This window comes from Larus michahellis, chromosome 2 (genome assembly GCF_964199755.1).
Source record: "Larus michahellis chromosome 2, bLarMic1.1, whole genome shotgun sequence".
NCBI lineage: Eukaryota > Metazoa > Chordata > Aves > Charadriiformes > Laridae > Larus > Larus michahellis.
This window is the reverse complement of record NC_133897.1, coordinates 112,449,431-112,461,522: the sequence shown is the minus strand read 5'-3', so window position 1 is coordinate 112,461,522 and position 12,092 is coordinate 112,449,431. Positions and strand designations below refer to the sequence as shown.

At 40.2% G+C, this 12,092-nt stretch overlaps 1 protein-coding gene across 1 annotated transcript in view; it reads left to right on the top strand.

The window, feature by feature from the left end:
- Window positions 1–12,092, top strand: part of GNAL (G protein subunit alpha L) — a 201,640-nt gene that overhangs the window by 28,049 nt on the left and 161,499 nt on the right. The gene's annotated exons all lie outside the window — the stretch shown is intronic.

Here is a 12,092-nt window from a genome sequence, read left to right as displayed (position 1 = left end):
TTTATCTTCTGGAGCACCCAGCACCAGTGATGCAAAACCAAAGGCTTAAGGATTGCAACAGCCTTGGTGGGAATAGTATGTATGGGTAGGTATTAAGAGGATTTATAAAAGGTCATGGGAGACCTGAAGCAGCCCATCAAACAGCAGTGAATGAGGACTGCTGAGAGGCACCCCCAGCCCCCGTGAAAATAGTGCCTTAGATGGCTTTCTTAACTGCTCTACCTTCTACCCCAAGTTTCCTGAGAGGGTTCAAGATGGGCTGTTAGCAGCAAAGTTATTCCCGTGCTGTGGTAATTAATAACTCTTGTCTGTATGTAAGTGTCTGGGGAAGAAAAAAACAAACTACAACGAAACCCAAAAAATCTGGCACTAAGTCGTCTGTATCAGGATTTCATAAATGTTTTTTGTGAGGCGCCTCGCTGTCAGGAGGGCTGGGCATCAAAATTGCCTCTAAGTCAGTCAGTGGCTGGAGACTGTCTGTTGCCTGTGCTAAGCTATGTACCAGCTAGAAAACTAGCTTACGTTGTGCTACATGACATATACCACAGTTTGGGAATACTGGTCTATAATTAAGCTTTAATGTTTCACTGAAACAAAGACATTCTGGCCACTCGAGGATATGTCAGTTCTGCCACAAATTAGTATTGTAACTTCTAATGAATGGCTGTGCATTTTCAGAATATGTGAAATTGGGGTGGTAGCCTTCCATGAATTACATGAGAATGATATTATTGGCACTGTTACTGAATTCAAGTTTTGAAAATAAGTCTAGGAGCCATGTCCAGTTAGCAGCATGGTGGTAAATTTTCTGTTCATGAGGGATGTTTGAATCATAGAATAGAATCATAGAATAGTTTGGGTTGGAAGGCACCGTTAAAGGTCATCTAGCCCAACCCCCCTGCAATGAGCAGGGACATCTTCAACTAGATCAGGTTGCTCACAGCCCCATCCAACCTGACCTTCAGTGTTTCCATGGATGGTGTCTCTACCACCTCTCTGGGCAACCTGTTCCAGTGCTTCACCACCCTCAGTGTAAAAAATGTCTTCCTTTTATCTAGTCTAAATCTTGCCTCTTTTAGTTTACAGCCAATACCCCTTGTCCTATCGCAACAGGCCCTGCTAAAAAGTTTGTCCCCATCTTTCCACTAGGCCCCTTGTAAGTACTGGAAGACTGCAATAGGGTCTCCCTGGAGCCTTCTCTTCTCCAGGCGGAACAACCCCAACTCTCTCAGTCTGTCCTCATAGAAGAGGTGTTCCAGCCCTCTGAGCCTTTTTGTGCCCGTCCGCTGGTCCCATTCCAACAGGTCTTTCCTGTGTTGAGGGTTCCAGAGCTGGACGCAGTACACCGGGTGGAGTCTCAGGAGAGCGGAGTAGAGAGGCAGAATCACTTCCCTCAACCTGCTTGCCACACTTCTTTTGATGCAGCCCAGGTTACGGTTGGCTTCTGGGCTGTGACCACACATTATTGGCTCATTTACAGCTTTTCATCCACCAGTACCCCCAAGTCCTTCTTGTCTCTGCTGCTGTCAATCCCTTCATCCCCCAGCCTCTACTGATACCAGGCATTGCCCCGACCCATGTGCAGGACCCTACACTTGGCCTTCTTGAACCTCGTGAGCTTCACGCACGCTCACTTCTCAAGCTTGTCCAGGTTCCTCTGGATGGCATCCTTTCCCTCAGGTGTGTCAGCTGCACCACTCAGCTTGGTGTCATCCACAAACCACTTGTCACTGCTCTCCATCTGGACATTGAGCTGTTGACCACTACCCTCTGGATGCAGCCATCCAACCAATTGCTCATCCACCAAACAGTCCACCCATCAAATTCATATCTCTCCAATTTAGAGAGAAGGATGTTGTGAGAGACTGTGTCAAAGGCCTTACAGAAGTCCAGATAGATGACATCTGTAGCTCTTGCTTTGTCCACTGATGTAGTCACTCTGTCATAGAAAGCCACTAGGTTGGTCAGACAGGAGTTGCCCTGGGTAAAGCCATGGTGGCTGTCTCGAATCGCTTCCCTCTCCTGCATGTGCCTTAGCATGGTTTCTAGGAGGATCTGTTCCATGATCTTCCCAAGCACAGACATGAGGCTGACAGGTTGGTAGTTCCCTTTCTACCCTTTTTAGAAATGGGTGCAATGTTTCCCTTTTTCCAGTCACTGGGGACTTCACCTGATTGCCGTGACTTTTCAAATACCGTGGAGAGTGGCTTGGCAACTACATCGGCCAATTCCCTTGGGACTCTGCAATACATCCTGCCAGGTCCCATAGACTTACGTATGTTCAGGTTCCTCGGGTGATCACAAACCTGGGCTTCTCTTAATAGTGGGAGGGACTTTTATCCCCCAGTCTCTGCCTTGTTGTCCATCCACTCGAGAGGTGTAGGAAGAGAAGCTTCCAGTGAAGACTGAGGCGAAAAAGTTGTTGAGTACTTCAGCCTTTTCCTCGTCTGTTGTTACCAGTTTGCCAGTCTGCTTCTCACGTACTAATCTTTTACCATATTTTGAAAAAGTGGCTGAAAATCTCTCATGGATATAGAATGAAAATTAATATTATGATAGCAGGGTTTTGCTTTTTTGGGGAAATATTGTGTGTTTGCAGTGCCCTGTGTAAATATCTAATATGTCAAGTGCTATATTTCTATCAGTTTTTAAATGTATGGTATAGGTTGTGGCTAGTATATCTTTTCAGTGGGAAAGAAAATTATCTTTGGTATACATTTCTACTGTGACAGGTCCATCTTCTTAGTCCTACAGAGTGTCACTTTAAAAAGTAATAATTTATATTAAGAATGAATAATTTCAAACTTTATGGTCATATTTTGCAAGGGAGAAGTTGCTAATAGTCTTCTAAGTTAATAGCTGGGGTTAGTGTGTACTTTTTAATGAGACAGATTTATTTTCATCAGAGCCAAAGTTCTTTCTTGCTTAGACTGTGAATTCCATAAGGGAATAGTAAGGAGTTAAGAAGGAAACATGATGAAATGTTGGTCTTTGCATCCAAAAGAGGATTTAAGTCATGAACTCCTGAACTTGTGATCCTCAATTACTTATCCAGGGTGCGGGAAATCTGTTCTACTTAAATGTTTTTATTAATGTGACTTGGAATGAACTCAAACATTCTTTTCTCTTAAAATGTGTTTAAAGAAAATAACTCCAGATTAAAAAACACTAGATCTTTTAATTTTTAATCCGCTTTTTTTTAACGTAGTCAGTTTCTAACAAAAAAAAAAAGTTCTTAGAGAGGATTGGTTGTTGTTTTACAGGGTACAATGAATCTTGACAGCAGTACACTGAGAACTGATGGCCAAGTATATTGGAATGTTACCTAATAAATAAAATATTTAAGCCACCTGTTATACCTTGCTTCTCCTTAGAACACCTGGAAGGCTCAGCGCAAGGGTTGGCCAGTGGTTGCGTTAACCCATCCTCTGCAGTTCTAGCAAAGCATCCAAACACACCACTGATTTTTAACAGATTCCCTACAAAAAGTAGGTTTTTCCTTTATTTTATTTCTAATGTATCTTCTCTTTTACCAAAAAACATAGAAAAATCAGGCTCATGTTTTTTGTTCCTAGATGTCTTTCTGCTAACTGTTTTTGAACACTGGGGCTGTTTTCATATATTGTGCCACATTTGCTTTCATTGTTTGAGACGTGGGAAATTTCTGTGAAGAGGTGAAGTGTAGGAGAAGAGGGTAGATAATGTTCCTGAAGCTGCAAATTAGTCCCCAGTTAAGAGAACTCATTTTTAGGTCTCAGGGTTCAGTGCTTCTTTAGTAAAATGTGAACTCACATGAGGATGGAAGGAGATGAGTGCTAGAGCAATATACTTCAGTATCATTGAAAGTTAACTTCTGACCTAGCAATGCACCCACTTTTAAAATCTTGTTTTTCAAATGATAAATCAAGCTGTTGTAAAAGCCAAATATATTTTTGGTGTGTTCTGGCTCAAGGTCTGCTTTAAGTTAAGGTTACCTAACTTGTCATTCTGAATGCTTGTGTAATGTTTCATTAAATATTTTAGAATTCACAAAGCATCGCATGTACTTGCTTTACAGAGCTGTGGAAATCTCTGTAGGAAAATAAGTGAAGAGAGAAGGGGAAAGGAAATTGTCGAATCCTGGGATCTGACCTGATGTGACTGATTGGTAGTCCTACGCTGCCAGTTAGGTTGCAGCTAGAGTTTGCAAGGCAGACTCTTGGATTTATTCTGTGGACTGGGAATCTCAAGTTTTTATGTCTAGGATATCAAAGAACTCTTGGGTTTGGATTCTTTGTTTCATAATATTAACGCAGTAGATTTGCATGTGTTTTAGCAAATATCATTGGTCTGAAAGCTATTTTTGTCAAATGTTGGAAATGTGTTTTAACAATTCCCAAAGATTGCTTTAGAAGAAGTTTATATAGGCTGTCATAACTCACATGTCAGTTAAAAACTTAACATCGTTGAAGTCTTTCTTTAATCATTTTTGCATGAAGAACTTAACTTTCATGAGCAGAAATAAGTACAATTGTTCTCATCTGAAAAGTCAAATGAACATAAGCACGAGGAACACCTCCCTGAGAGGCAGGATACCTCTACTAGAAGAATGCTGGTGTGCTGCTGTGAATACTCAGGGCGGTGAGAAGCTTTTCCTAATTCATTTTCACATTCGTAAATTAAAGTTAATGACACTTTTTCTAAAGCAGAAGCGAAGTGTTAGGTCATTCATAACTGTTCATTTTGTGAGCACAGAACAGATACTCACTTAAAATACGTAAAACTGTTCTTTATGTTTTCCTGGTTGATCTCTATAAGGGCACCTGTTTTATTTCTTGGGATAAGCAGCCTGTGGCCTGCAGACCTGCTGGTGAATCAACTCTTGGCTGCCCTTTGAACAGGAAGCTCCTTACAAGCTCTCTAAATCGCTCCAATTCTGACAGTCTGTTCCTCAGGCATCGTCTTGTGTGGGGGATCATTGGCATGAGCCAGGGCTGACTTAGGACGAGCTCTTTTCTGTCTTTAGACACCACTGTTTAGACACCACAGGTGAAAGGTGATGAACATACACAGTAATCCTGGTTACACAGTGAGGAAAGATGTTATATGACCTTCCTGTCTGGAAGGCTGGGATACCATGCTACGAACCATTTAAACAGCGCTTTGAAGGCTGAATTGTGGTTCTGAGGCTTCTTACAGCACTCACCAGTGCCATGTATGTGGATTTCACAAGTATTGATAAACTGATGTGCATAACACCTAATTGAGGTAAGATTTTAGTAGCATAGGCACCTGGAAACTGGGTCTCACAGCCTTTACAAAAAAAGAAATCAATTCATCAGTTATCAACTGTTTGTTGTTTATTTGAGGTTTGTTTTTTTTTCTGGGGGGAGTGGGGTTGGGTGTATTTGTCTTGTTTAGGGCACCTAAGACTTGTTTCCATGCTTTCTGGTAAGTGCTTTGAATTTTTTATTGCACTTTATGTGCAATATTAATATACCAGTATATTAATGGTGTGCATGCCAAGTCCAGCATCTGGAAAACAAACAAAAAAAAACGGCTGAGATGAATTCCTGGTTTAAACTGCTTGCTTAAATTCACGGTGAGGTCCCGTGAAATTAGAAGAGAGAATGTTTTTTGTGTTCTGTTTTGTTTTTAAGAAATGTTCAATTGCTTTAACGACTTTTATCAGTTCATGAACTCATTCACTACAGCTTTGCAAGAGAGGAGTCAAGAGTCCTAGAAACAAGCATCCCTTACAGTATAACACTTGTTCATTCCCAGAGGAAGTCAGTTTTGTGCTTAGCATGAGGAAGGAATCCTGCTGGGAAAAAACGTGTTGTCGTTTAATTGGAGGTTGCATCATAAAACAGATTCATAAGGGATGATGGTACGGAGGGAATTAAAGTCGCACAGGTATCCTTAGTGTGGAAGATTGCTTCACTTCTGCATCTTACTAGTTCTTGTGTGTGGCTTGCTGAATGTTTTCTTGTTGATGGTATTCCTTCGTTTGTTTTTAAAATAATGTTATGAGACATGCTAGATTACCTTACATCAGCTTAACACGAGCCATCAGAAAGATTCTGGATCTACTATGCATCCTATGCGCACTTGAACATCTAAGTTGATGTTAGGGGTGGCATGTTATCCTCCCTGTAGATCAGCACTTAGGGGTGCAGAGAACATACTTTGTGTTAGCTGTAGAGGAGTGCCAAGTTACAACAATCTGTGCATCAGCTAAGGTAGGTGGCAATGACCATAGGCACTTCCACATGATTCCTCCATTGTCACATCTTCCTCTGTTCCTTTCCCAGTTTAACCATAGAATCACAGAATCATAGAATTGCCTAGGCTGGGAAGGACCTTTAAGATCATTGCATCCAACCATCAACCTAACTCTGACAAAACCATCACTAAACCATATCTCTAAGCACCATGTCTACCTTTCTTTTAAATACCTCTAGGGATGGCGACTCAACCACTTCCCTGAGCAGCCTGTTCCAATGCTTGATAACCCTTTCCATGTAAAAATTTTTCCTAATATCCATCCTAACCCCTCCCCTGGTGCAATTTGAGGCCGTTTCCTCTTGTCCTATCACTTGTTACTTGGGAGAAAAGAGTGATCCCCACCTCTCTACAACCTCCGTTCAGGTAGTTGTAGAGAGCGATAAGGTCTCCCCTCAGCCTCCTTTTCTCCAGGCTAAACAACCCCAGTGCCATCAGAGGCTCCTCATAAGACTTGTTCTCCAGACCCCTCACCAGCTTTGTTGCCCTTCTCTGGAACCGCTCCAGCACCTCAGTGTCTTTCTTGTAGTGAGAGACCCTCAGTCTGATTTCTTTCCCGTCCTGATCTCAAGCGCAGTCGTGTCAGTGTGACCAAAATGCATTCTGTTTTGATTCCTCTAACCTCCACCATTACAATATCTGGATGCCGCAAATTAGTTCATTCTCTCAGGACCTCTCTGAGATGATGTTCAATGCTTATCAAGATACTTCTCCGTCTCAGGTCCATAGTTTGTCAGATTCTTTTCCACTCACTTTTTCGGTCTCAGTCTCCCTCCAGAAAAAGTTTGCCTTTTTATTTGACCAAGTTCTCAGATGGCAGACATCATGCTGAGCCAAACTGTCTTCCACAGTTACCAGTTCTAGGTTCCCCCTACTCTCTCGAACTAGTCTGAAGTCCTAGTAACTTCTCCTTTAGCAGACCCTGATCCTGTTCTGCATTTTGATGATGCCGCTTATAACTTTGCAATGCTTGAACCTTGCACAGGAGGCGCTGGGAGCGTATCTTTGTTCTAGACTTGCCTGGTCCCAAATCAAGGGCAACTGCAGTTTTGGGAATAAAGAATTTCTTGTGGGTTGAAGCGTTTCAACTAGGCAAAGCAAGCACGTACCAAGCAGGTGCAGCATTCTTCTCCTCCTTGACTCCACTTCAAAAAGAAAAGGCCTGGAAAAATGACTAATATTGGCGGATTTTCACCTGGATAGCAGATAGGTCCCATTATCTTAAAGTTTACATTGCCCTGCAGACTTCCAAATCTTGACTCAAAGCATACGGATGCTCAGACTTGGTTATGTGATGTTTGTGAGCTTTTTGTTTGTTTTTAAGAAGATATCATCAGAATGTATTAAACCAGGCAAAGTAATGCATTTTCCTCTTTGTTCACAGAAATTACCTGTTTTGGCTAGATTTTCCAAAAAGTTCAGTCTGACATGACTCCCAGCACAGAAAATTTCTGCACGGCAGCTAACATTTGGCAAAGTCGCAAGCAGTTGAAAGCAGGGTCTTATAATGGAAGTTGTCAGACAATCTTATTAATAGGCAAGCTTGGAAGCAGCGCTGCTGATCCATCCAGACAGCTTTTTTCTTTGAGGTGACCAGGTGTTTTCTTTTCTGCCCCAAAGGCTGGCTTTTACTCTGAACCAGAGAGAAAAAAAAAAACCTCTGCTGACGAAGCAGACTTTCTTCTGTATAAGAAGAAATGTATAGGAAACTGTCACAATGCAGCTACCGCACCTTTGACTCTAAATGTGAACCTGATGTCTATTTGTCCCTCAGAATTCAAGGCTGTAAATAAATTAATCCACGTTTGCACTATTGACAAGTTGGAAAAAAAGGAGTTTGGATTTACTACAGATTCAGCGTCAATTAATGCACTGGTAGAGAAAGCTGCAGCCTAGGTGAGGAATATCCCCGTCTCTCCTCTGGAGTGCACACTGCCATCTTACAGTTGACTAACAAAGGAAGAGTCTGAAGGAAATGTTGCCAGCCACTTTCTTCTTGTGGAAGTCTTCAGTTTTGTAAACATACACTTCCCCCTATGAACTAAGATTTTTGTAGTCAATTAAAAGGTAATTATTTAAACCACTGTTTACTGTCGTCTTTGATTTTGGACAAGCATACATCTCCTCTTTAGTTTATTATGCTGGTATACTTTGTATTTAAGAGTCATGATATGTACATAGTGTTGATTAATTTATTTGTTTTTAATGAAGGCACAAGTACAATTGTTCAAGTTTTTTAATCATACACAAACACATGAATGGAACAATAAGTGCTTTTCTATAAAACTTAGGTAGCTAGTCATTCATGATAGTGACTGAATTACAGAGTTATGTTGCTTATGTAGTAATATGGGAAGTTTAATGCATTTGTCCCTTTATTTATTTATTTTTAAAAAGTCTCAGCAGGTTTTGTTGATAGACTAAGGACTGTGCAAAGTTTAGGAGTTACATTAAAATGTCTACTATTAGGCAGCTCACTGAAATTTTCAAGTTGTTTTTTTATAGTTTGGTGATGGATGTGTTTGATGCCGTACTGTTAGGAAGTCTGGATTAAAAAGGAGAGACTGTATTTGGATTGGGATGTCAGCTGTAACTTCTCAATGATGCTGGCAGCCTGCATATCCTCCTTAGTCTAGAAACTACAGTCTGAGCTGTTTTAAGCCAGGGAAGTCAATGGATAACCAAGTACACAGCTTCCTGCCTGCAGGGAAACTTAGTCTTGGAAAATTTCAGGTGTTTGTCATTATTTAAAATAATTGTGATAATAATAAACTTGAACCTGAGCTTACATCCGTCAAAGCAAAAGAAAGATCAGGTTTGTTGTTGGAGCAGTGCAGATTAGGTTTATGGTGATGGGCTCGCTTGATTAACTGTTGAAAAGTTCCATTTTGTTGACATATTTCACGTACTGTTGTGAAATTCAGAGTATACTATGCAAAGACATTTGATTTGCCATGGTTGTACTTAGGGTTAAATAAGGTGTACCTTAAAATGATAAAAATAGGGGCTTAGAGAAGACCTTTCAGATAGATGTTTCTCTGATAAAGAGATATATTTAAGCTCTACCTGACAAGACATGTGTCCAACTTGTTCTTGAAAATTCTCCGGTATTAAAGATTTTGTGATCTCTTGAACTAACCTGTTGCAGTGCTTATTTGATTCTTGTAATTAAGCCTTTTCCTGGTATCAGGCTGAACTCTCTCTTGCTACAAATTAGGTTGAGTATTTCCTGTTCTCTCTGGCTGAGCTGATCAGTATCTTCTTTGCAATAGTCTTTTGCATCTTAAAAAGTATTTCATATTTCTTTCAGGTTAATGTCTTCTATGTTAAACACAGTTCTTTCAGTCCTTCTTCACAGGTTAAGGTTTTTTATACGTCCTGCAGTTTTTGGACGCTGTGTTCCGGTATTGATTTGAGAAAATCACATCAGTTCTTGTTAGTAATTCCTGTAAAGTGTATTAAAAAAATCTGGCCTCTACCTAATACTCGAATTTTCTCCTTTCTGATGAAAATCTATATTCAACAATCAGGTTTAAAACATTGTAGTAACAGATGGGGTAGTGACCAATGAATAACACAACCATTTCAATATTCCTAGATCACCCAAATGCTATGTAAACAGTGGTTGACCTCTTGACATTGTGGCTCTTAATTTTTGACTTACACGTTAGAGAAATGCTAAGTGGGCTGGTCACAAGTAAAGCAGGGTAGAAACTGAAAGCTTCTTATTCACCTGAACAGTGTTAATTGGAATGGCCTTCCAGTTCACTGTGGGCTTGAATTACTTTACGTTGTTAAGGTTGCACAAACACTTTATGATGGATTAGGAAATTTCTAGGAGGAAAAAAAACAACCAACATATCTGTGATATGGATCCTTATCTGTGTTGACATATGCAATGAGTTTTGCAAGGCAGCAAGACTGTTAATTTGTTTACTTTATATTCTTTATATTTATCTGATACTAATTCAGTCTCGGTATTCCTGACAGTGGAGGTGATCAGGGGGACTTCTCTTTCCTTTTTTTCATTACTCTTAGTGCATAATTAGAGTTCAGTCATGTAGTTTTGTCTTCTTTAGAAGTATTCATGATTATGCAGAAGATTTGCTTAGAGACAAAATATAGAAGTCCAATATGCTGCTGTTTGTAGTTTATTGCCTTACTCTAGGTACCCAGCTGGTGTGTGCTGCTTGCAAGTTCACTAACATATTTCCTGCCGTTGCAGGAACCTCATCCACTAGCAGTGCCCTTGACCTTGCCGCTCTTCCTGGAACGATTTAGAGTTACGACTTTTGCTCTTTTCTGACATACTCACATAGATCAGCGTGTCATGTTTGTGGCCTGTGGAGCAGAGCAAGCACTGTTAGCGTACTCTGGACTCCACTGAACTAGTTGCCTATTGAATGATTGTCTGTGATTGCATGAGCTGGCAACTTCGTTCGTGTCTTGGAGCCCTCTGCTCCTTGAGGCACTGTCAGATTCCGTCTAACCTTCCGTTTTGAATTGTCCCTGCAGGTGGTTTTGTCTGGATTTCTGTTTTCTTTTATGACTGTGCTTTTTTTTTTTTTTTCCCTAGAGGCCTCTTCTTTTTTCACCTTCTGTGTGTCCATGTCTTGAAAATTTACTTATTCAAAACATTTGTGATATACCACTGGCTCATGCCAGCACAAAGGGGGAAAAAAAGAAACAAAAAAAAAACAAACAAAAAACCCCCCACCTAATAAGAATCTGAAACTTTTAATGTTGTTTTAGTGTTCTAACTGAAATGGAAATAGTCCACAACATTTAAGCACAAGCAAGATGTAAGTTGTCATCTTTAACTGAGCAGTGACTTCCCTTATGGATGGACTCGTTTCGCAAAACACCACTCAGGAGCCTATCCATAGCTGCTGCTTGACACTTCTTAGGAGTTCAAAATTGTTCCCTCCTTCTTCATGTTCCTCGAAAACCTTTTTCTCTTGGAATGGTGATAGAGAGCACTGAATCGTCGTTCAGAGGAATGAAGTTCAGAGTCTGTTTTAGATACCAACTTAGACCATAAAAACGTAGTATGGTCCTTTTATAGTAGGGCCAGATCTTGAGAATTCTGAATATCAGAAATGGTCAGGTACGTGTTGTAGCTTCAGGCATTTTATGCAGAAGGCTGCATATTTGTCTTCTGACCTTTTGCCTTCAGCCATGTATTAATAGACTTTATTTACATAGCACACTTTTAGAAAGCACGTATTCTGAATTACTGTGGAAGGTCTTATTGATTTCCCAAAAAAAACCCAGAAGTCATTAAACCTGTAGATCCACTTATATGTAGTGCTCTAATCTTACACACTGTGAAACAATAAATGGGTGTTCTTACCGCAAATGTATCAGTGCTGCCCTTGCATAATGCTAATACATTGCCCAGAAGTATAACCTTATTTAAATTTTTATATTTTTTCTCTTTCCTGCAGTGTCACACACTTTCAAAATGAATACTGATTCTAAATTTAAAAAAAAACCAACACATTAGTATTTGGATTCCTGAATGTAATATGAACTGTAGTTTCTAGGAAGATGTAATGCACGAATTTATACAAGAAACTGTTAACACTCCAGTTTTAGACTGAAATCAATTAAAAAATAAAGTCAAATCCAGAATAGGCTGTTCTTGGTTATACCTTTGAAATTTATCTCAGTTCAGACTGTGTTTAGAGTGTTAATGTCTGTCTTGAAGGGGCTAGCAGACTTGGACAGGCCTCTGTCCTGGCTTGCTGTAATTCATTTGGAAGATCATGTGGCTTTAGAAGAGATATTTTTTTTTGTTTTCTTTTAATTTGTGGAAAAACACTAAA